This window comes from Rhinolophus sinicus, chromosome X (genome assembly GCF_036562045.2).
Source record: "Rhinolophus sinicus isolate RSC01 chromosome X, ASM3656204v1, whole genome shotgun sequence".
Lineage (NCBI taxonomy): Eukaryota > Metazoa > Chordata > Mammalia > Chiroptera > Rhinolophidae > Rhinolophus > Rhinolophus sinicus.
The window spans coordinates 104,290,758-104,317,892 of NC_133768.1; the positions used below are offsets into that span (position 1 = coordinate 104,290,758).

Here is a 27,135-nt window from a genome sequence, read left to right on the forward strand (position 1 = left end):
GTTCTGTATTCACATAAACTGATTTTTTTTCACCTGTTGTTCTAGGTTAATGAACTTCCATTTATGGGCTGATCTCTCTCTGCCTCTCATTCATTAATCACCATTGGACTTGCTTTGTGTCAGGTACTGTTTTAGGTGATTTTATGTCTAATTCCACCTAATCCTCCTTAACAACTCTATGAAGAAGGCAACTTTATTATCTCCCTTTTCTAGAAGAGGGAATTCAGGTCAGAGATGGTCAGGTGACTTACTTGAGGCCACCTGGAGGCCGTGTGAGCCTAGTGGTTGGTGCATTTTTTTTCAAGGTCATGCTCCTAACACCTTGCTAAGATGACCCCCATAGCTGTAATATATGGGTTCCTTGTAAGATTTAACTGGGTGCCAGAGCAATGTGAGCCAATGGTGCATATGCAAATAGGCTTCATTAATAAAGGTGTGGTGTTTGTAATAAAGAAGGTGATAATTTGTTCTGCTCTCTATTGGAAATGCTGTATCTGGAGTAGTGTATTCTATTCTCAGTACCATGTTTCATGAGTAATGTTAAATCTAGAAAGTATCCAGGGGGAAACCTTTAGGTTTGGAAACCATGTCAGATGAGAAACCACTGAAGGGACTGATGGCATTTCACCTGTAAAATTGGAAGCTTAGCTGTCTTGAGTCACTTAGAGAGATATCTTACAGACAAGAGATCAAACTTCTATACATTTACAGAGGGTAGACCTATGCACAGTGAATGCATAGTAGATAAAGGGGTATTTGAACTCACATTAAAGTAGAATCTTATGATTAGAATGCCCAAATTGGAATGGGCTACTGCAGCAGAGTGGAAGTTGCCTATTTCTTGCAGGATTCAATTGGCTGAGAAATCACTTTGGGGGAATGCTGGAGATCCAGTATCAAGTTAGTCACATCCAATGCAATGCATTGATACATGAAAACACCTAGCACATAGACATGCAACAAATGTCACAGTCCATACCCACTATTTCCAAAAAGCAGATTCCACACGTTAACCAGTTCTCATCTTTACTTGCTATTTGAACCTTTCCTTACTCTTTGGCCAAACCTGACCACTTCCTATGATCTTTTTCTGCTGTGCCTCTAGGTTTCGCCTCTACTGTTCCCCTTGCCTGGAAGCCTTACCTAGTCCCATCCACGGCTACAGGAGTCCTGGGAAAATACTTCAAGCTGGATCCCAAATGCCAGCCCCTCAACAAAGCCTGTAATTGAGCTTTCCAATCAATTGTGCTTCCTCAAAACAGTGTAAGTACCTCACTATCTTTTAGAGTCATTCATACCTAACATTCCTCCCATCGAATTGTAGACTTCTCATGGAACTATTGTCTTAATCCACTTTGTATTTACCTCTTATCTCATCCAGTATCATACAGGTGATATATCCCAGTACCAGGTGTAGTCTACATGCTTACATGTCAGTTGAACTGAATGGAATGGAAATGTAGGTAGTTGGGTTACAATGTTAAAGATAAAACAACATGTGGACCTGACTCAGTGGTAACTGATCAGAAATCCTTAGACTCTGCATATTATTTAGACAGCTGAGGACTTCTCTTTAGAAAATCTGTCTCAAGATACTTACATAAAGGTTCAGTAAAAGAAGTGGGAAATAAAGAGAAACAAATTGGAGCTCGTTTAGACTTTCACACCTAAACTGCTTGCTCCTCTAAGCAAGGGCTGCTTTCTCTTCATTTGGATTTATTTGCCAGTGGCTGCTGACCTGCAATGAGTTTTTCTCTTGTCCCCTTTGCCAGTTGGTGAATAATTACAGCTTCCATGCCCCATACTAAATGAAGACACCTCACAAAGCAAGCTAAACCACTGTTTCCTGGATAACTTCTCATACTTGCCAGTGAATTAGAGTGATAACAGCATCAGAATTTTAAATGATTTATGTCGTCCCTTAAAATAAATCCCATTGTAATTCCATGCAAATTATTGTAGAAGGTTTCTGGTGGTAAATTCAAAGTACTTTAATCATCTTTTCTTTAAATAATTTTTAATCAGCCAACATTATACCATCTTGCATGCAATTAAAAATGTCATAGATGGTGGTTGAGGAATCTTTATGTTTCAGCAGTTTAAAAATATATTTGTGGCTTACAGTGCTTTATTTAATCTCCATGCTTTTGTTGTATCATCTATTTCAAGCTTATGACAGACATCAAGGCAACACCAGTTGAGAAGATTACCAAAATGTTATAAGTAGGATAGCAAAGTTAAGGCCGTAGCTTATTATGTTCATTTGCATCTACCTGTTTTAGCCACTTTAAAATGACAACTTCATTCAGTAAAGTTTTATTCACAATGATCAGTTCCGTGAAGCTCAAAAGATTCTTTTCTCGTATTTGCAACATATTCCATTTCATTCTTTACTCTCTATTTTTCCCTCATATACATTAAATGTTTTTGGCTATCCTAGTCCATTAAATACACTTGAAGTTGCACAGTTTCTGCAGTTTTCCCAGATTGCTTAGAGAAGACCCATCCCCATTTGGTCATAGACCTTCCTCCTATGTTTTATCATCTGCCTACCGGTGAACTTTTCTAAAATGCTGCTGGGTGGTGTTTTCTTTGTATTTCTTTCAACTCAGTACATGTCTTGGTTTGATGGTTTGATTCCATTTTTGTGTTTTTCTTTCTTTTTTAATTGTCTGAGATAGGTTGCTAAGATCCCAGAAACAATCTGTGAGATTCGCTTTGTAGAAGGCCATGCAAAAAATGAAAAGGCTCCCAATAATTTTTAATGATGAACATAACATATTCTTTTAAAAGGCAAACAGTAACTATGCTTCATTCCATTTAATATCTGTTGGTTGATAGAAGAGGTTTGCTTCATTGTACTATAATGGATTTGACTGAATTAATATTTGTTCTGTTATGACTTGCTACTATGTGTTTTCGAAAAAGGAAAGAAAATGATCTCCATAGATTTACTGAATTGTTTGTTCTGTGGCTGACTTAATATTAGGAAGCTTGCACTTCAGTGGTATTTATGTCATAGCAGTGCTATAATGTACTTAAAACATGCCTTACAGGGTGTTTTGGTAATGAAAACCAGATTCTGGACCAACAATATATAATAATGAGGTAGAAAAGCATGTCATCCTTTAGTATGAGGTTGGTGCATAAGTAATTGCGGTTTTTTTGCATTTTTAACCTTTGAAACTGCAATTACCTTTGCAGCAACCTAACAACTATGCTCAGATGTTAGGTAAAGCTAACATCTTCAAGGGGTAATGCAATATGTACACGGTGTCATGAGCAGCCATGCTAATAGTGTCTGGTACAGGTGCAAGAGGACTTTCCGTAAATATTATCCGACAGTTGTGCCCTTAGTAGAGTGTACCGCATAACTTTAAATATACATAGATGGTAAAATAAGCCTAACACCTCAATTTGGGTGTGTTGTGATCATCCACGCCAAGAAGGAAAACAAAGTTTATAAAAAGTTCCTTTTCACGTGTTCTGTTTGAAATCTGCTGGCACCTTCAATTTTGACTAACTATTTAAATACAGCTTCCTCCATCACAGCTGGTTGCCTGTGAATGAGAAATACTGAAATATACTGCGAAATTTTCTAAATGGAATTTTTAGAAATTCCACATTACGCATCTGCATCTGCAATTTCAGCTAAATTATAATACAGCATAGTAGTAATATATTTCTTACTTTGCTAATTACTTTATTAGCTAATTAGTATTAAGCCAGATTGCCAGAATACCTAATATGATTTCTTAACTGCTGTTTAGTGGATTAAAGACTAAAACTGCTACTGCTGGAAATTCGCTGAGAGATTTTAAAATGTTTTTGTCATAGTAATAATAATTATAAATGAGTTGAAGTTAGATTCTTATACTGTTAGAGCATGGTGGTGGTAAAGGCCTCATGACCTTTATGAGAATAAATGACTATCATATTTAACCTCCCTAACACGTTACCTGTCATGAATTTAATGAGCCTAGGACAGCTAGGAAACTCTCAAGCAAGATCAGTAGGTTAGATAGTGTAAATTCAAGATGCCATTTTTATTTGTTTTCTTTTGTTTCATGTTTTGTTAGTTTGTATACCTCCTATTGCACCTAGCATAGTTGATTGCATTTCACACGTAGTCAATTAAGGTTTCCTCAATGAGTGAATGGTTCTATTAATTAAGGGTCCAAGATCTGTCCCGAGCTGGGGTAGGGTACAATAGACAGTAAGCACTTGCCTTTTTCTCTATCCCTTGGAAAACATGAGCTTTTGGCTGGCTTGTGTACATTTCTACATCAGCCCCAAACCAAGACAACTGTGTATCAAGCATGCATCTGTCCTTAAAAAGCCATATTTAATGACAGTGATAAAATATAGAGAGCATTTAAAAAAATGTGGTCGTTTGAGTAACACATGTATCTTCATGTTGATTTATATATGCACATACACAATGAAATATATTTGTAATAAGAATATTCAGGTTGGAAATCTTTAGCATATAGCTTCAAGAAATAAATATCCAAAAGGTTCAACATCAGCTTCGTATTTGACCTTCACATATTGACTTCCTCAGCCATCTTCCAGCTGTATGGGTGTCACAACGTCTCTCCCCTCAAAGCTATCATATAACCCTTGGTACAGTAAAAAAGGAACTAATTTGGGAGTCATGCAGACCAGGGTTTTAATATTGGCCATTCCTTTTACTTGCTGTGTGGCCTCTTTGGGGTTCAATAGCTTTACATATGAAATAACATAATAAGAGCCTCCATACTGTAGGCTTATAGTGATAATTAAGTGAAGTCGTATATGTAAAGCACCTACCGCATTATAGTTTTTTTGAGGCATGCTAGTTTCCTTGCACCTGCTTACATGTGCAAAATGCCTACATGTGCAGCTGGGAGAGTTTCTTATTCAAGCCCATGCATCTTTATCTCAGTAGCATTTTTTGTTTGTTTTCCAAAATCACTTGAAAATCTATTTACATTCTTAAACATCTGATGCCTTTCTGATGTTCAGAATCTCTCTAGTTTTTTTTCTTAAAAATTAAATTAAATTAAAAAATAAAAATTGTGTATAATTAAGGTGTACAACGTGATGATTTGGTAAATATAGACACTTATACAGTGAAATGATTACTACAGTTAAGCTAATTAACGTATCAACTCACATAGTTACCATTATTTTTGTGTGTGATGAGAACACCTGAAATCTATTCTCAGCAAACTTCCAATATATGCTACAGTATTACTAACTATAGTTACCATACTGCACATTAGATCACTAGATTTACTCATCCCACGTAAGTGCAACTTCATACCTTCTGATCAACATCTATTTCCCCCACCTCTCCAACCTTGGTTACCATTGTTCTCTCTGCTTCTATGTATTTGATCTTTTTATAGAGAATTTCCTTACTGTTGATCAGGACATTATTTGTCAGCTAGCGATCTTATCGCCCAACAGTAGGCATTATCACAATTTAAATGTGATAATGTATTTACAAATGTAATACATTTAAATTGTGAATCTATTTTATGTAGCCACTTGAACATAATGGAACAACCAAGGGACATTCAACTAAGGCAAGTTTTCAGGTAATATGGACCAAGATGCCATTTCCACTACTCGTGGGTTGGTCTCATAAGCTACAACCGACTGAATTTTCTAAGCCACTTGATGATCTTTGGAAGCCATTACACTGTTACCTTTGGTAAATGCATCTTCTTCTTCTTAGGTAACCTCAAGTCATTCATCACTGAACACAACAGAAGAATAAGACACAGTCAGCCTTTGGATCCTGCAGGCAGATGTAGCACAGGCTTGACTGAGATCTGAGAAAGGGGCTAGAGTTTACTCAGTTCAGCTAACCATACATTTAAAAATTGCATTGTGTAGAGAGTGACTCTTTCAGACATTGTATTTGGTAGGCTTTCTGATACCCTCATGGAAGGGAAGTGTCTGGTGCACTAGGACTAAAGCTAGGTGATGAGGCATAATCCCCATTAAAGAACTTTGGCAGGTTTGTGGTTGGTTAGTAGGTTAGTGAAAGATTAGTGATTGGTTAAGGGCATAGGAGATAATGCACATGGCCAGCTCGAGGAGAAAAAACAGCTGGCTAATCAGAATAAGGGGGGCAAACAGAAAATAAAATGGGACAGTGCATCTAGACTGTAAGCCACTGCAGGGAAATTCCATGGCTACAAATGGATGATCAAGTTGTCATAATAGGTATATACTGGTATGAATGAATGAGAGATGAATCTGTTTTGATCAGATAGGAGTGAAAGTGAGGAATGTGAGAAATGGAAGTCCAATCACTGCATAAAGTAAGACGTTTCCTTTGCTATGATGAATCAGGAGGTTAAGATAACATTGCTACACATCAAAAACAGGTTTTCATATCATATTTGTTCTGAGTCCCTTGCAGAAATAGAAAACAAATCCTAACATTCATATGGAACCTCAAGGGACTTGAGGAATTGCAAAAACAATCTTGAAAAAGAAGAAAAAGTTGGAGGCCTTACACTTTCTCATTTCAAAACATATTACAATGCTACAGTAATCAAAACAGTGTGGTACTAGCATAGGACAGACACATAGACCAGTGGAACAGAAAATCTAGAAATAAGCTGTCACATATATAATCAAATGATCTTCAACAAAGTGCCAGGACCACACAATGGGAAAACAACAATCTCTTCAACAAATGGTTGAAAACTGGATATTCATATGCAAAAGAGTGAACTTGGACCCTTACCTTACAGCACATACAAAAAATAAGTCAAAATGAATTAAAGAAATAAACATAAGACTTAACACTCCTGGAAGAAAACAGAGGGGGACATCTTCATGACTGACACCCAAAGCATGGGCAACAAAAGCAGAAATTGATAAACGGGACTTCATAAAACTCAAAAACTTCTGCACATTAAAGGAAACAAAAGTCAACCTATGAAATTAGAGAAAATAATCGCAAATCATGTCTGATAAATGGTTAATATCCAGAATATATAAAGCACTCTCAGAACTGAACAACAAAAAACTAACCTGATTTAAAAAAATAGGCAAAAGACCTGAATAGACATTTCTCCAATGAAGATATACAAATGGTTAACAAGCTCATAAAAAGATGCTCAAATCAAAGCCCCAGTGAGACATCACCTCACACACATTAGGATGGCTGCTATCAAAAACCCAGAAAATAACAAGTATTGGTAAAGATGTGGAGAAAATGAAACCCATGTGCCCTGCTGGTGGGAATGTAAAATGGTGCAGACACTATGGAAAATAGTACGGAGGTTTCTCAGAAAATTAAAAATAGAACTACCATATGACCCAGCAATGCAACATCTGGATATATATCCAAAATAATTGAAATCAAGATCTCAAAGAGATATTTGCATACTCATGTTCACTGCAGCATTATTCACACTATCCAAGAGGTAGAGCCAGCCCAAATGTCCTTGTCTGATGAATGAATAAACAAAACATGGTCTGTCCATACAATGGAATACTATCCAGCCTTAAAAAGGGAAGGAAATCACATACTACAACATGAATGAACCTTGAGGACGTTATGATGAGTGAAATAAACCAGTTGCAAAAAGACAATTACTGTATGATTCCATGTATACCAGGTATTCAGAGTAGTCAGAACCATGGAAACAGAACGCAGAATGGTTGGTTGTCAGGGGCTACAGGTAAGAAGGAAGGGAGAGTTGTTTGATGGGTTTAGTTTTGCAAGATGAAAAGGTTCTAGGGATTGATTACACAATATGAATATAGTTAACACTACTGAAGTTTATACTTAAAAATTGGTAAGAGGGTAAAGCTTATTTTATGTGTCTTTTACTACAATAAAAAATAAAAAAATAAGAAAGTTAAAAAAAAATTATTCTGAGCCTCTGTGGCCACAATTATAGCCATAGCAAACAAAATCCATCCCCCTACAACCAAATAATAGGGACTACTCTGGAAGAAATGAATGCCTTCCACATTGTTCAATCACTTCCCTCCTTTGTTAGTTGAAGGAAAAGAAAATATTCCCTAGATGTGTGCCAGACCAAGAAATGCTGCATGTCAATAATTTGACTCCTGCTAAATAAAATGTGTATAACATAATGGCACTAAAATAGTTCGGATACAAAACAATTCTGGAAAGAGATTAAATATAATGAAAATGGAGTCTTGCCATTATATGTCTCCATTTGACGCAGCGTCTGTTGAATGTCATTTGGAATCTGTAAGATTTCCCATTGTGGTGTGCCTTGCCCTCCAAAATATATTTGCTATTGATTTAGAAACACATTCAAAGTGATATTTTGGAATCTTTCGTTTTACCATAGAGTGTTTTCAAAATCTATTACGTTATATATTTCTTTCAGCCACCAGGTGGCATGCGTTTTGCTGCTGAAATATACAATGAAAATGTATAATACAAATGTATTCTGAAGAGAGAAATTATATCAAGTCTTACACATCTGACAAAAAGATAATGATAGTATTTTTTTTTTTTTACCATGAATTCAAGCAATGAAAACCTGCATGCTAATAGATTTGATAGTTATAAATTTGTCACATAAAATCCTTAGGAGCTTTAGGGCAGGTATTTATCCTAGCAAAGAGCTCACAAGGAAAATTTATAATTGATTAAAAATAGTTAAGAAGAATTATTTAAAATTATACTTTATTAACCTAAGGCATTAATTTCATTAACGACCTGGTCTTGTAAGATGGAGGTAAAAAAAAATCTATTTTGTCAATTCTATTATAATGAGTAACCCAGCTCATCAATGATAAATCCACACACTATTACCTAGGTATCAGACCAAATAAAGGTAAAGATATCCTTCACTTTAAGAAAATTCTCAAATATTAAGAAAAATTAGAAGATAATTATTCATCCCCCCAGCCCCCCAAAAAATCATTCTACAAAAGGATTCAGAGCAGCATTGCCTAAAAGAGTAAATTTCTTTATTTAACGTCTCATCATTGACATCACGAAAAATGGAAGAATGGCCACCCAGGTGCTTATGAAGTTGTACCTTATGAAGGAGTTTTTGGAAATGTGGCAAGATAATATCAACCATCGTTCACCCTCTCAATAATTTATTTTCCTTTCTACCTCTAATCCCAAATCCAAGTAGCTAAGCCCTTTTGTGTTCAGCATCAGAACCATCTGACAAGGCATAAAGCAGAGAATGGAGTTTTCTTAGCTTTGGGTTCCCAAAACGTATACTCTTAGGGAATGGATAAAACTACTGACATAGAAAAAAAGATGAGTGGAAAACAGCATTGCATGAGGGTGGGGGAGGGGCTCGAGGAAACAGGTTTTTTCCAGAGGCTAAAAAAGATCTCGATGGGTAGAGAGGAGTGAGGCATCTGCAGATTCCAGAATGAGGGTATCCATACTCTTTTTCAGGTAGAGCCCAGGAGAATGAATGGCTGTGTGGTTATTTCTATGAGTAGACACATGGGGCCTCAGAGACAGCCTTATAGAGATGTGCCTACCTCTTGGGAATGTTGGGGTTTCCCTCTGTGCCATGGGAGGGCAGCAGAGACAGTCCCGTGTGCCAAAGCATGGCATGTAAGTAGAGTGGACCTCAAGGGGCCACATGGGTGGAGCAAGAGTGCTCTCAGAGGTAGCATACCTGTATTGTGACCAAGGGCCACATGAGGCCACAAACCGCTCCAGGGCTGTCTGCATGGAAACATGCCATCAAGGATCAGAATACCTTGGCTAGATGTTGGCACTCCAGAACTTAGATGTAACCCATGGCACAGAGGGAAACCCCAATATTCCCAAGATGGTTTATTTAAGGGAAAGGAACTGAGAGCTTAAAATTGAAATGGGGCGGGGCCAGTTGGCTCAGTGATTAGAGCGCAATGCTCGTAACACCCAGGTCTCCGGTTCGATTCCCACATAGGCCAGTGAGCTGCGCCCTCTGTAACTAGATTGAAGACAATGAACTGCTGCTGAGCTTCTGGAGGGGTGGCTGGATGGCTCAGTTGGTTAGAAAGTGAGCTCTCAACAACAAGGTTGCCAGTCCAATTCCCGCATGGGATGGTGGGCTGCGCCCCCTGCAACTAAAGATTGAAAACGGCGACTGGGCTTGGAGCTGAGCTGTGCCCTCCACAACTAGAGTGAAAACAACAGCTTGACTTGGAGCTGATGGGTCCTGGAAAATCACACTGCATATTCCCCAATAAAAATTAAAAGGAAAAATTGAAATTGTGTTGACTCCTAGAAAAATAATTAAGGTTGTATTGTGCAGTAGCTTCAGATATCTGATGCTGTTAGTATTTTCTAAACTTAGTTCCCTGAACTTAATTCTCTTTTGTTCTTCTGTAGGATCTGGTACATTTCTTTTTGAAGTATCGGCCTTTGTCAATTCTACAGTGAGGCAATGAAGAAAAAGGTTTTGCTTCCACAGTTGAACAGTAGTTTTATAAGAAGGGTAGAGCAAGGTCCTTATGAGGCCAAACTTGCCATTGATGTGGTCCCTAAGAGAACCCCAAAGGAAGGTGAATCCCAGGATAGATGTCCCCCCACCTGATGATTCTCCTGTCTTTTCTTTCACCCTCATCGTGTGAACACCTGTAGCATTAGACATCAATATATTTGCTAGAGTTATAGGAGACAAACAATACTTTTCCCTGACATGAAATACTTACATTCTAAAGGATGAAACAGATGTGTCAATCAACATGCACAGAACTTATTATTATTGAGTCTGAGAAGTGCCCAGCTCAAGAATAGCACACACTATTGCTAAAACCTGTAAAGAAACAAGGAGAGTATGTAACACACCCAGGCAGATATAAGCCTCACGTATACAGGCGTAATTGTGTGTAATTGTCAGGACATGTGTGGGCATGTTCTTGTGTATGTGGAGTAATCTACATAGTTTTGTGATTTCTGGTACCAAATTTTTGAATGTAACCAGTAGGGTTCCTTCAGCCCAGATATTTATTTATAATAATACCTTAAGGGGTTCTTTAACTTGAGGCTTCATGAGAATGTGAAGAAGGTCTGTTGAGAATAACTGTGCCCACACTCTGGAATGAGAATCTTCTGTCTACATAATTATCTGTAATAAACTCTGCAGGGGCTGCAGAGGGCTGATCCTGGTTTCCAGTATGGTGAGGGGAAGGGTTCTCATCCTTTCTAAACCTATTCTTCTGTCTCATGAATCCTGGTTTGTGTTGGAATATCCACTTCTTAATTGGGCTGCCCTAATTACTGCTCTTGGAGAGTTCTTGACCTCTGCTCACCAACACCAGGGAGGGCTACATAACGCTGTGTCTCTCCGTGTCACTAACCTGAGTACTTCAGGACTGGTGGCCCTTTTCTCTGAGAGCTGCAATACTAGAAAGGGCTGTCTAACATTTGTTGAGTGCATACTATGTGTGAGAACCTCTTCTAGGCATCATACATGTGTGAATTATTTTAATATTCATCATATAGCACATGTGTTCTCTTACATGAAGTTTCCTTTAACCTCATCTGAAACTGACAGATCCCTGGTCTTGTTCTGTCATGACGTATCATGGTTAATGCCATTCAAAGCTCCCACAGGCAAGCATAGTTCGGGACTTGACTGTGTTCTCACTTCATGCTCAACGTCATGAGGATAACACCAGGATTGGCCAATCCTGGAGGTGTCAGAGGAGGTTTCAGTTATCTACCCCAAAAATCTGAAAACATTTATTCGTAAAGATGTATGAGCTTCAATGTTCACTGCAGCTTTATTTACAATGGCCAAGACTTGGAAACCACCAAAGTGTCCTTCGATAAATGATTGGATAAAGAAGACGTGGTATATATACACAATGGAATACTACTCTGCCATAAGAAAAGATGAAATAATGCCATTTGCAACAACATGGATGGATCTTGAGATTATGCTAAGCGAAATAAGTCAGACAGAAAAAGTCGAGAACCATATTATTTCACTGATGTGTGGGCTATAAAACTGAAAACAACAAAGGAACAAGACAAACAAATGAAGAAAAAAAACTCAGACACAGACAACAGTTTAGTGGTGACCAGAGAGTAAGGGGGGAGAGGGGTGGTAGATGAGGGTAAAAGGGATCAAATATATGGTGATGGAAGGAGAACTGACTCTGGGTAGTGAACACACAATGTGATATATAGATGATGTAATACAGAATTGTACACCTGAAACCTATGTAACTTTACTTGTCATCCCAATAAACTTGAATTAAAAAAAACAAACAAAAAAAACAGTCAAGCTTGGCTTTGAGTTATAAGGTAACTAGCACCCTTGATGTGAGGGGTGGCGGTGAGAATAGCCCAGCAGAGGGAGCAGTATGTATAAAGAAAGTTCCTATTTTTAAAGTTCCTATTTTGAGGAACCTTCTGACCCAGCAATTACACTCCGGGGTATTTAACCAAGGAAATCCAAAACACTAATTCAAAAAAATATATGCACCCCTATGCTTACTGCAGCACTAGCCATAATATGGAAACAACTGAAATGCCCATCCGTAGATGATTGGATAAAGAAATTGTGGTACGTACATTTATTCAATGGAGTATCACTCTGCTATAAAACGGAATGAAATCTTACCATCTGGAAAAACATGGATGGACCTAGAGAATATTATGCTAAGTAAAATAAGTCAGACTGAGAAAGTCAAACACCATATGATCTCACTTATATGTGGAATCTAAAGAACAGAATGAATAAGCAAACAAAATAGACTCAGAGACACAGAGAAAAAACTGATGGTTGCTAGATGGGAGGGCGGGTTGGGGGATGGGGGAAGAAAGGTAAAGGGATTAAGAAGTACAAATTGGGGCCCGGTGGCTCAGGCGGTTAGCGCTCCATGCTCCTAACTCCGAAGGCTGCCAGTTCGATTCCCACATGGGCCAGTGGGCTCTCAACCACAAGGTTGCCAGTTCAACTCCTTGAGTCCCACAAGGGATGGTGGGTTGCGCCCCCTGCAACTAAGATTGAACACGGCACCTTGAGGTTAGCTGCCGCTGAGCTCCCAGATGGCTCAGTTGGTTGGAGCGCGTCCTCTCAACCACAAGGTTGTCTGGTTCAACTCCCACAAGGGATGGTGGGCTGTGTCCCCTGCAACTAGTAACGGTAACTGGACCTGGAGCTGAGCTGCGCCCTCCACAACTAACACTGAAAGGACAACAACTTGAAGCTGAACAGCACCCTCCACAACTAAGACTGAAAGGACAACAACTTGACTTGGAAAAAAGTCCTGGAAGTACACACTGTTCCCCAGTAAAGTGCTATTCCCCTTCCCCAATAAAATCTTAAAAAAAAAAAAAAGTACAAATTGGTAGTCACAAAATAGTGAAATACAGTATGGGGAATATAATCAATAATGTAAAGAGTACGTAGGGTGCCAGATGGGTACTGGACTTATCCGGGGGATCACTTCATAGACTGTGTAGATGCCTGACCACTGCGCTGTACACCTGAAGCTGAAGTAAATTAGTATTGAATGTCAACGATAAAATATGTGTGTATGCATATGTATACATATATATGTACATATGTATACATACATATGTACATATATACGTATGTGTATATACACATACGTATATACATATATTATACACACATATATGTGTATATAGTATATATAGATACATATATTCATATATATACATATATATAAATAGCCATGGGATGTAAAGTACAGCATAAGGAATAGTCAGTGGTAATGTAGCAGCTATGTACGATATCAGATGGGTAGTAGACTTGGTGGGGGGGTTATTACTTGGTGAGGGGTGTAAATGTTGTTTTTTTAAACTTGAAACTAATATATAAAAAAACAAAATTTAGAAAAAAAGAAAAGAAAGGCTCCTAGGACAAGAGTGCTTGGCTTATTTTAGGAATGGCAAAAATTTGGTCATTACATAGAGTGAAGGGGATTTTGTCGCAGAAGCATGCATTTGACACTTGCACACCTTGAGGACGGTGACCCAAAGCAAGTCACTTAGTGAGTGAGCCTAGATGGCTGTCCAGCCTCTCCACTCAACCTGCTGGTTCCCTCCTTGTTGTTACTTACACAGTAAGTCTCAAAAAGTGGTGAAAATAAAGTTTCTCTGTGGGGAAAAAAAAGCTATAAAAGAAAGCCAAACACTAGAGCTGGTGATAGAAATGCAGAGTCCCATAAAGTTATGTTTTTTAGCCCAAAAATAGAAAATTTGAGCAAAATGCATAATGGTATGTGGAATTCAGTAGCAATTTGAACTCATGACATGAATGGATCCACTAAATGCTCAATATGGCAACAAGTAAAAGCAAATCAAGAAACTACTCATCAAGCACTCCAGCTAGCAACTCAGTGAAATTGGAAAAATATGGTATTTAATTTCCGATTAGATGTTTTAGTTATTCTCCACTGCATTTTAAGAGGGAAATTAGTTACTATAATGGCTTGCAAAGTTGGAATATTTTAAGTCTTAGACCTGATTCCTCAGAAATGTAAACAGTCTACTACAATCCAATTGTATGTTTCACTGTGCCTCTCAAAATATTAACTTCAAGATATTTCCCAAGCTTTCACATCATCCTCAGATATACTAATGATAGCTGCTTAATATTCTGTTATATCAATGCAATTCTTGCAATAGACAACAATCCTTTGGCTAATCATTTTAATTGTTTACGGTTTTTTTAAAAAAATAATACAGTGATCATAGAGATTTTAATAAAACAAACTTATATAACTTTGTTGTTTTGATTAGTCACTTAGAGTAAATTTCCATGTGTGGAATTATTGGGCAAAGAGTATGATTATTTGATGTCTCGGTATACACCACTAAATTATCCACTGCAAAGGCAACATATGAACAGCACTAGCCATAAATAAGCCAGTCTCTCCTCACAGTCTCTCCAGCATTGGGAGCTATTATTTTATTTATTTTTACCTCTTTACTACACAAAATTTGCATCTCATTTGCATTAAAATTTGCACTTCTTTAACCTCTTCACCAAGTTCAACTTATTTTTCATGTACATTAGCATTTGTATTTCTTGGGAGAACTGACATGTCAGGCCAATTGACAACTTACTGCCTGGGATTTTGCTGGCATGTCTACTACTTTCTTCATTCATGTGATTCTCATCTAGGTAGTTACCACAGTTACCCATTACACTTCACACTCAAAGACACAGTTTTAACGCATAACTCTTCTCCACTGGCTACTTTACCCATTAAGTGAGCTATCGCCGAAACAGAAAAGTAAGTAGAAGCGGGGTGGAAGGACAAATAGCATAGAGACTTTTAAAAAAGGTCACCATTAAGGAAGTTATTAAGTGATGAACAATAACTGCCACTCTTTTGTGATTCTAAGAAATGAAGGAATATTATGGTAACAGTGTAAATAATTATGATATTACCATAACAACTGCGATGGACTACTTTAGAGTTGAATATCCAGATTCAGTTTCCATAAATATTCAAATATTCAATTTCCTGTTTGAAACTTAGCTCAAATGAAAATTTCTTTCGATAATTTCTATGCATGCTATCTGTAAGTGGTTTTAGAGTCATATAGGTATAAGTGAAAACATGTATGTTTTCTAACATACATGTCAATATTTCATAAACAGTTTTCTCAGCTATTTTGGCAATTGGTTGTATGGGATCAGTTGAAATTTAAAATAATGTTAATACTCATGGATTTTGCAGACTAACCAGGTTATTTTATAAAATGTACAAGAACTGGGGGTTCTTTCATATAGAATATCCTATACTATTGACAATGGTAATAATATGTCAGAGACATTGGGTTATGATTGTGCTAACTAAAACATTTTAATTACATAGAAAGTATATGTTATTAATGATAAGTAAACAACTTAAGATGCTTAAATATACTATTCAGTATGATGAACACTTTTTGTCTAACATTTGATGAGCACAGACTATGTGAGAGAAATCTCTTCTAGGCCTCATACATGTATTAATTCTTTTAATACTCATCATGACACTTCAAGATGGTGTAGGGGAGAACAAATAACTGTACCTCTACCCTTTTGAGTTATTGGCTGACAGTCCCTGTAATAAACAACAGGTTAACAGAGAAAAACAAACAGAAGTTATTAACATGTATACCTCATGTACAAGGTCGGACAATTAAGTTTGCGAACACATCCTAGAAAAAGTGCTACATACCTCATTGCTGAATATCACTATGGTCACCTTCGAAGTGCTCCCCTTGGGAAGTTATGCACTGACATGAGTGCCTAGTCCACCCTTCAAAGCAATTTTGGAACTCCTTTTCCTGGAACGGCCATCAGAGCTGTCGTATTACCCTTGATGTCCTTCCTGAGTGTCATCAAAATGTCTTCCTTATTTCCTTTATCTTTGGGTAAAGAAAGAAGTCATTGGGGGTCAGATCAGGTGAGTAGGGAGGGTGTTCCAATACAGTTATTTGTTTACTGGCTAAAAACTCCCTCACAGACAGTGCCGTGTGAGCGGGTGCATTGTCGTGATGCAAGAGCCATGAATTGTTGGCGAAAAGTTCAGGTCGTCTAATTTTTTCATACAGCCTTTTCAGCACTTCCAAATAGTAAACTTGGTTAATTTGTGCCCAGTTGGTACAAATTCATAATGAACAATCCCTTTGATATCCAAAAAGGTTAGCAACATCATTGCAACAAGTTCGCAAACTGATTTGTCAGACCTTGTATACATGGGAGAGACCCAGGAAAAATGAATAACTCAAAGAGATGGATTTAGAATTCAGAATTAATAGCATCTTACTAGGAAAGGGGAGAGGGTGTATAGGTCTTTCATAGAAGAGTAAATGATTTTTAGGAAAGATGACTAGGACCTTAGAAGAATAGATGGGATGTATGATGGTTTGTGACAAAGTTTGTCTGCATGTAGAGTTGACTTCCAGTCTCCTCTCCTGTGACAGGAGTCAATCTTCCCTGGTTAATGAAACTCCCCGGGAGAAGATTTATGACAACTGAGTTTGTTTTGGAGGGTCTGTCTTCGGGCAGATAAGGGGAGTTCAGAGAAAGCCTCTCTCTATATTTACTGTTTTCAGGTGCCCAAAGCCCCAAATAATCAATATGCCAAAGTGGCATATTTTGGGGTGGCATATTCTACTACCCTTCAGTAGGTAGTGTTATGACTCCATTTTATAGGTGAAGAAACAGAGGCATGTAAAGCTTAAACTTGAGCAAAAAGGTTACGATCACTGTATTTAAAGTGGGGATACGCTCCTATTTTTCACTTTTGTATTATTTTCAAATTTTCCATGGTAAATTTCATTCCTTTTATACTGGCAAAAATAGTGTATGCTTTCGAAAACTTGCATCTTTCGTGGGGACCAGGACACACGTTCAGCTTCAGACCTGCTTAAATAGAAGACAAGTGTCAGCTTCAGCCATCCGGATGGGCATTTTAGTAGACACTCTCTGTGTGTTCAGTTTTTACCCACAGGGCACAAAGACAGAACAGCCGACATGAGAAAAAGATGTCCCTTCCCTTTATGAAATAATAAAGAATGAAACAGATGTAAGACATGATCGATCTCACAAGAGGGTTGTGCAAACAAACAGCCTCCTGGTGAAACCAACAAGAAAATTGTGGTTCGGTAGAATTTTTCTTGGGAGAAAAGGAAAACAATAGTTTGCTGCAAACCCCAGCTGAAAATATAGGATGTCGCAAAGATTTTTTTAGACCTTATGATGATATCAACTGCAGTGGAAATACGCCCCCCTTCCATTCTCAAACGTGAAGGCTTTGAATTCAGAGTCTTTCTTACAACACAGTTAAATCTAGCAAAAGGAAAAGTGGTTACCTAAAAAGGCACCCTACTAATGTGATCGAAAGCAGTTCAATTTCATTCATCCTGACAAGCATTTATTGAATGCATAACATGTATTGGGCCAGGAAGGGCTAGGTGCTAAGGATATAAAGATAAATAAAACATGCTCTTTGTCTCATCAGAGGTTTCATCTATTGGGTACGCAGGCATGAAAATGGTTAATTTCAGTACAATGGGGTAAGTGTAAGAGATGCTTTCCAAGAGCTGCTGTATCTGTGACATGCAGGGAAAATGGGATAAATATATACCCTCAAAGGGCTGGAATTGCTACTAGGCACAAGGACCTCCTTTATGTGCCAGGCATGTGTCTCGTCTGTAAACTCTGTGAAGGCAAGGACCATGGCTACTTTGCTCTTATTGTGTAACTTTAGTTCAGCTTTAGTTCAGTACCTGCCCTTAAGTAACAGGAAGAACAACTTTGCTGTCCACTACCCCCTCCCTGGATGTTTCTGCTAGAATAGGGGTTGGGGAACTATGGACCAAATCCTGCCCTGTTTCTGTATGGGTCGCAAGTTAGAATTATTTTTTTTTTAATTTTGAATGGTGATATGATGCCCACATTTCACTTCTTAGCCCACAAAACCTGACATATTTACTATCTGGCCCCATTACAGAAAAACTTTGCCGACCTCTGTGTTAGAGCTTAGAGAGCAGAGATAGTGACCAGGTTGTAAACAGCTCCTCTCCACATTGCCAGTCCTTGGTACAGAAAGGGAATTCAACCTGTGGTATACGAGGTCTGACAATTACATTCGTGAACTTGTTGCAAAGATGTTCCTAACCTTTTTTGATATCAGAGGGATTATTCCTTATGAATTTGGATGAACTGGACAAACAGTGAACCGAGTTTACTATTTGGAAGTGCTGAAAGGGCTATGTGGAAAAGTGAGACGACCTGAACATTTCGCCAACAATTCATGGCTCTTGCATCACGACAATGCACCAGCTCACACGGCACTGTCTCTGAGGGAGTGTTTAGCTAGTAAACAAATAACTGTATTGGAACACCCTTCCCTACTCACCTGATGTGGCCCCCAATGACTTCTTTCTTTACCCAAAGATAAAGGAAATACTGAAAGGAAGACACTTTGATGACATTCAGGACATCAAGGGTAATATGATGACAGCTCTGATGGCCATTCCAGAAAAAGAGTTCCAAAATTGCTTTGAAGGGTGGACTAGGTACTGGCATCAGTGCATAGCTTCCCAAGGGGAGTACTTCGAAGGTGACCATAGGGATATTCAGCAATAAGGCATGTAGCATGTTTTCTAGGATGAGTTCGCGAACTTAATTGTCAGATCTTGTATTTAAGGTGATCGCTACCAACTGTTAAAGGAATTAATAAGACCAATATTGTCTCAGACAGCCATGAGTTCCTTAGAGGACATGGGCTCAACATAAGGCCATGACTAGACTGAACTATGTTAATTGCAAGAAAGTGCATGAGTTATTTCTTGTCTGTAATGCTCCATACCCAGTATAGGGTCTGACACATCGTAGGCACTCAGTAAATTTTTGATGAATGGATGAATAAATGAATCACAGAGGAGAAGACCACTTTACATTTCAATTTAGGCTACACTGAAGTAAACCACACAGCTTTATTAATTTCAAAGCAAAAAATTTTTTATTCTACAGATTTCATTCCAACCTGGTATCACTAGTTGTGGCAACTCATAAACCCTCCCTCCCCCCACATATTTTCCCCATGTGTTTGTCTCCATTGCTTCCATGGCATCTGACTTTTCTCTCTTGTCTGTCTCATGCAACCTTAATAGAAACTGTGTTAGTCTGTCTGGTTTGAATTCTGATTTTCTCAACTTGTCTTTGAGACCTGAAATTCCCATTTCAGCACCTATGATCCTATGATTTTTTTCATTCATATATATATATTCCCCCCCAAGAGAGATACTTCTTAAGTTAACTGAATTAGTTAACTTAATTAGAATATGTCACCTATATTTCTAGGCCCTATGGGGATGTTATATGTTACAGGAAGGATCTGGGTATGATTTAAATGGGTATTTTATTGATTTTAATTTAAATTGACAAAAGGAAAGTGTGTGCTAAATAGTTTTTAAAATTCAAGCAATTCACAAGTAGAGTTAACAGTTAAAGTGCCCTTCAACTGTCCTGGATTCTTAGCCCCCCAGCTTCCACTCTTTTTCCCCCACCCTCTTCAACACAGGAAACTTTTGCTAACCAGGCATACCTTGCACAATTTTGTAATGCATTTGCACACACAGAGGGGTTTTTGTTTTTTATGTTGAGTAAATGACATAAAAAGTGATAGTATATATAGATTTTCAGCATATTCCCCCCAAAACCTTTTTCCATATTAATGTCTCACCCTATTGAACTTTCCATAGATTTCAATATTATGCATGGATTATCATTTACTTAACTATTTAATTGATTTTTAAGAATGAATAATCATGTCATTTAGAGCACTGGAGACATTCAAGTGGGTTTTTCATGCCCCATTGCCTAGCTACTTATTTTATCTTTGTCCATTCCCCCTTTTATCTGTTAAATAATGTCAGAACTTCAGGTAGGAGATGTCCTAAAATAGTATCAATCTTTTTGAAATGGAGTGCCTCATATATCCATAAAATGAAGCCTTACAGTCTCCCAAGAATATATTTAAGATGTCTTGACTTTGCGCGTAATGTTTTGATTATTTCTCTAACCATTTTCTGGACCCGGACCATATTCTTGTCAGTTGTCCGACAATGCTAATGGGAGACTGTTGGTCTATCTTTACTGTTTTCCTGAATTAAGTAAACAGTAAATAGAAGCAGAAGTACATTCAAATATAGGACTGTTTTTCAGCTGACCACATGATATAAACAGCCAGAAGGAAATGAAAAACCTTTCTGTCCCCAGCCGACAGGGGTGGCTCAGACAGCAATACAGGAAGTGCAGTAGTAGAGGGCATAACTAAGGGCTGTGGGATTGCAGAGGAGGACACCTTAATTCTGCTTGGGGAAGTCAGGGAAGGCTTCAGCGAGGAGGTAACAATTTAGCTGAATCCTAAAGAAAGAGTTTTCCATGTGGGTGGGAGGAGAAAGGTATTTGAAGGAGAAGAGAGAGAGTGTTTATACAGGAATGGCAGCCTGTGGTGTGTTCAGAAAGTTCAAGTAGTTCCGCGCTTCTTGAATGGAGAGTGTATGTGGAGGTCATGTTGGTAAATGCCAAGTGACAGGCAGGGTCAAATGATGGAGTGAAGGCTTTATCCTGAGTGATGAGGAGCCATGGAAGGATTTTCAGAAGGGGCATAAAAAGATGAAATTTGTATTTCAGAACAGGGGCCAGGAATCTTTTTCTGTAAAGGGCCAGATAATAAACATGTAAGGCTTTGCGGGCCATATATGGTCTCTGTTGCATATTCTTCTTTGTTTCTCTTCCTTATCCTTCTTTTCCTCTTCTCCCCTCTCCTGTACCCCATCCTCCTCCTTCCTTCACAAGCCTTTTGAAAATGTAAAAACCATTCTTACCACAAAGGCCGTACAGAAACAGGCAAAAGGCTCAATTTTGACCTTGGGGCACCATTTGAGGACTTCCATTTTAGAAGAGAGTGGTTTGACAGCTTTAAGTCATTCATTGTTCAATATTTGCCTCCTTGGACTTTTGGGGGTGGGGACCCGCGAGACTGTGGTTCTGATTGGCAGTGTTCGTCCCTCAGAAGCCTGGACAGGGCTGTGGGTTAGGGCACTGCAGCCTTATTTGACGCATGGGTTGCTAAGAGGACACTTACAGCAAAGGCAGCTTTCTGGCGGTCTACAGGCCAGCTGCACTATCAACGCTACAGAGATAGGCTGAGCTGACAGGAAGTGGGTCAAAGAGCACAGAAGGAAAAATGAGGCTGGAGGCTTACAGGAGTTCCATGGGGTATTCAAGGAAGCTTTTTATGTGAAACCCACGGCCTCAGTGTGGGTGAGCTGGCAGCAGTGAAAAGGGCAGATGCAGAGCAGAAAGTTACAGAAACACATCATTAAGCAGCCAATTAACTAGAATCACATATGAAGCCAGGCTTAAGGAGCTGTTTTTAAAAAACACCCCTATCTTCCTATGGCTTCAAAATTATTTTATATTCACAATGTATGTTTAAACACTATTACATTGAGTGAGAACCCACAATGTGCCAGGCACCATTTGAAGTGCACTACATGTTTTCTTCAAACCTCATCGTAACCCTGTGAAGCAGGCATTATTATCATGCCCATTTTACAGATGAAGACACTGAGGCAGAGAGGTAATTTGTTTAAGGCGATACCCCTTTTGACACTGTTTGCAGAGCTTTCTTCTTCACGACCACCCAGACTGCTCATCCACAGAGAATGGAAGATTTGATATCACACTTCCTATAATTTGCCTTCTGCAAACAAGCTCACCACTGGTCTGCTTCCATATCTCTCCTCAGCAAGACGTCTTTAGATACCATATTCAGAGCCACACTAATTTGCACACTGACTTAAAGTTAAAACTATTTAGAAAGTTCCTCCACTGACCTTTACTCTCGGGAAACAAATATCTTTTAAAGTGCAATGGCCACCACATTAAACATTTATTGCCATTTACCTTTCGTACTTCCTCCCACTGAACTGAAATTTCCCTACCAGGGGTCTGCTATGAATGCTGAGTTTATATACGCAATTTGTTGCATTAACACTTTCCAGTATTATTCAAGAGCTTAGAAACCATGCCAAATTCTCGGAAGGAAAAACTTCAAGTTTATAAATTTGGGTATTAAGCAAATTAGACCCTATTATGACAAAGAGACCTTTGGTTTTCACGCATGACGTGATAGAAAAAAGATAACAGAAAAATGTCATTAAATGTTAACCTGCACATTCCACTTTTATCCTAATTGTGTGCGAATGAAAAGGGTCTCTGAACATTCTAAAGGGCTTTGCACTACTCATTAGCCACATACAAATGCATGGCCAGTGGTTTGCTCCAGAAAATTGCCTTGAAGGTGACTTGAATGTATAGCTTCTGGTTAAAGGGCAAACCTTTCCTTCTGGCCTCATCAATTCTTTGACTCTCTGTACTTAGAATTGCTAATAATTGTGGAATTTATTACCAGCTCTGATGAGGTTTGGGTCATAGTTTGTGCACCAGGGTCAGAGTAAAAAGAATACTGCCATGTGATTCGATGTGTGACCTCAAACCACATTTAAATAGTTACAGCCCTAGCTCGTCAGAGATCAGAGTCTAGAGCTCAGATTCATTCCCACGCCTGTACCTTTTGGCCCAGCTACATCAAACTACCTGAAGGCTCTCAAATATTTCAGCTTTTTATTTGTTTTGTCTCTCTACATTGTACATCTTCTCTCATTCTGAAATACCCTTTTCTGGTTAACATACATTCAAATAAGTTTCAGGTATTTTTGCAGTTTTAAAATATTCGTACTGAAATTTAAAAATTACATGTGATACATGAAAACTGTGTATTTTCTTTGTTAATAGATTTTAAATGACACAGACAAATACAGAGCAGAATGTGAAAAAGACTTCTTTATCGTTGGTACCCTGTCTCGTGCATACATTGTTTTGAGATGTTTCTATTCTTTTATTGTAATATATACATTTAGAAAAAGCCGCGCACGCGGGCGCGCGCGCACACACACACACACACACACACACAGACAATGTCTGACAATTTAGTTTGCGAACTTGTTGCAACAATGTTGCTAACCTTCTACGATAGCAGAGGGATTATTCATGATGAATTTGTACCAACTGGACAAACAGTGAACCAAGTTTACTATTTGGAAGTGCTGAAAAGGCTGCGTGAAAAGTTGGACGACCTGAAAAATAGTCGGTAACCACAAGATGGTCATGGGGGTTTGAAAATTAATTTGGGGAACGTACAGAGGGATAGTGGATGGGGGGAGGGGGGTTCACACAGTGTGAGGGATATGAATGATAAACGTCTAAGTTTTGCTTTGTCTTGTGCACCTGAAACTAAAAAAAAAAAAAAAAAAAAAAAAGTTGGACGACCTGAACTTTTCGCCAACAATTCATGGCTCTTGCATCACGACAGTGCACCAGCTCACATGGCACTGTCTGTAAGGGAGGTTTTAGCCAGTAAACAAATCACTGTATTGGAACACCCTCCCCACTCACCTGATCTGGTCCCCCAGATCTTTACCCGAAGATAAAGGAAATATTGAAAGGTAGGCATTTGTATGACATTCAGGACATCAAGGGTACTATGATGACAGCTCTGATGACCATTCCAGAAAAAGAGTTCGAAAATTGCTTTGAAGGGTGGACTAGATACTGGTATCCACGCAGCTTCCCAAGGGGAGTACTTGGAAGGTGACCGTAGTGATTCATTCAGCAATGAGTATGGAGCACTTTTTCTAGGATGAGTTCGCGGACTTAATTGTCCAACATCTATTTATGATATTTTTGTTTTTCTTTATGGTGTAACTCTCTATGTTTGCACTCAGTACATAGCTTAGTTTTGCCAGTTGTTGCACTTTATTTAAATGGACTAGTGTATAACGTGTCTTACTTTTGTCACTCTCCATTTGGTTTGTGAAATGACTCATTAACTTTGATGTGTGGCTGCAGTTTGTGTAGTATTCTACTCTGTGCTTCTAGGGAGAGGAAGAGAAGTGAAGAGGGAAGGGTACAATTAATTTCTGAATATTGATTTCCCCCCCACAACCTTGCAACACTCTCATTAATTCTAACAATTCATCTGTAGATTCATTAGGATTCTCTAAACACAAAAGTGTAACAAACTTGTTCCTTTTCCTACTCTCATTCTTCGAATCCTTCTTTTTGATTGCTTTCTGCACTGGCTAGAACACCCCATACAATGTTGCACATGTGATAATATCAGGCATTCTTTTTTATTTTTATAATAATAATAATAATAATAATAATAATAATAAAAATACCAGGCATTCTTGTGTTAACCCTGTTCTCAGAGTGGAAACAGTTCAACGTTTCACCAGTACGTTTACTTTGGTTGCTTAAACATGCCTTTGACAGATTAAGGGGATTTTCTTATATTCCTTATTTGCTGAGAAGTTTATTTTATTTTTATTTTTTTATTAAAGTTTATTGGGGTGATGACAATGGTTAGTAAAATTACATAGCTTTCAAGTGTACAATTCTGTAATACATCATCTATACATCACATTATGTGTTTACCCAGAGTCAGTTCTCCTTCCATCACCATATATTTGATCCCCTTTACCCTCATCTACCACCTCCTCCCCCTTACCCTCTGGTAACCACTAAACTACTGTCTGTGTCTATGAATTTTTGTTTCTTTACTTGTCTTGTTCTTTTGAGTTTTATTTAAATCGTGAATAGATGTTGAATTTTATCAAATGTTTTCTCTTCATCTACTGAAAGGATCTAAGTTCATTTTTTATCTGTTAATGTCTTAATATGATGAGCTACATGATTTGAATGTCTAATGATAGAGCAACCTTGCACATCAGTGATAAATGCAACTTAGATGTGATGTATTACGCTTTCTATATGCTGCTTCATTCACTTTGCTAATATTTTGCTTGTGATTTTTACGTTATATTAATGAATGAAACTGACATATTTTTTTCTTTCTCCTTCCCTTATTAGGATTTGATATCTCCAGTACTCTAGGCACATAAAAAGTGTTGGAATGTGTTCCTTTTACTGTGTTTCTATTTTCTAGAACAGTTTGCTGAAGATTGGAATTCTTTCTTTATTGTTTAGTAGACTGTTAATTCTTTAGTAACTGTTGTTACTATTGTTTAGTAACTGTTATTTTTGTTTGTCTAAGAAGGTTTTTCATTTTGTTTACTTTTCAAAAAGATACTGGTCCAATTTTTAATTGGATTGTTTAAACTCATAGACACAGACAACAGTTTAGTGGTTACCAGAGGGTAAGGGGGGAGGGGGTAGTACATGAGGGTAAAGGGTGTCAAATATATGATGATGGAAGGAGAACTGACTCTAGGTGGTGAACACACAATGTGATATATAGATGATGTATTACAGAATTGTATACTGAAACCTATGTAACTTTATAAACCATTGTCACCCCAATAAACGTTAATTTTTAAAAAAGATATTGGCATACAATTAATCAAAATATCACTTTACCTATAGAATTTGTCCCCTTCTCATTCCTGATAGTTGTTATTAATGATTTCTTTTTAATCACTATCCCCAGAATTTTGTCAATTTTATTGTTTATTTCCTAAAAACAACTTGATTGTGTCAATCCTCTCTATAATAATTTTTCTATTTCACTTATCTGCTCTTAATACTATTATATTTTTACTTATACTTTCTGAGTTTACCTTGCCACTGTTTTTCTTACAAAGTGTTTTCCAAAGTAGGTGTATCATTTTACATTCTCACTAGCAATATACAAGGGTTCCAATTTCTCTACATCCTCACCAATATTTATTACCTGTACTGTTTTTTTGTTTTGTTTGTTTTTTTAAGATTTTATTGGGGAAGGGGAACAGGACTTTATTGGGGAACAGTGTGTACTTCCAGGACTTTTTTCCAAGTCAAGTTGTTATCCTTTCAGTCTTAGTTGTGAGGGCGCAGCTCAGCTCCAGGTCCAGTTGCCGTTGTTAGTTGCAGGGGGCGCAGCCCACCATCCCTTGTAGGAGTCGAACTGGCAACCTTGTGGTTGAGACGACGCGCTCCAACCAACTGAGCCATCCGGGAGCTCAGCGGCAGCTCAGCTCAGGGTGCCGTATTTAATCTTAGTTGCAGGGGGCGCTGCCCACCATCCCTTGTGGGACTCGAGGGGTTAAACTGGCAACCTTGTGATTGAGAGCCCATGTGGGCCCATGTGGGAATCGAACCGGCTGCCTTCAGAGTTAGGAGCACGGAGCTCCAACCTCTTGAGCCACCGAGCCGGCCCCTCATATATCGAATTTTGAGTTGTCATAAAACAGCCAAGAAATAGGCACTGGACCATGTATTTTGAACTAGTGCATAGTGCTGCTTCCAGCCAGGCATCAGTTCAATGTGAGCAGCGTTACAATTCTTAGTGAATATCAGGGTTTGTAGTACCATTATGTGAATGTTGTACATTTATTTTGTCCTCATTGGCTAATAAAATGAGAAGAAAATAGAAAATCAAATATACTGGTGCATAGGTCTCATAAACTTAATATAATTGAGAGAAAAGAAAAATGGTAGTCTCTCAAAAGTTATCAATCTTTTAACTTCAATCAAACTTGAACCCAATCGCTGTGTATTCATGTATGAAGGAAAAGAACTAAATCAGGGGAACACATGAAATGATAAAGATGCAATTGCAATCAGG

At 38.2% G+C, this 27,135-nt stretch overlaps 1 long non-coding RNA gene across 2 annotated transcripts in view; it reads left to right on the plus strand.

The window, feature by feature from the left end:
* Nucleotides 1-27,135, plus strand: part of LOC141569608 (uncharacterized) — a 328,130-nt gene that overhangs the window by 14,355 nt on the left and 286,640 nt on the right. For both annotated transcript variants that reach the window (XR_012493297.1, XR_012493296.1), the window contains exon 2: nucleotides 1,106-1,263. This is a non-coding gene — a long non-coding RNA (uncharacterized LOC141569608). The remainder of the gene's footprint in view (nucleotides 1-1,105; nucleotides 1,264-27,135) is intronic.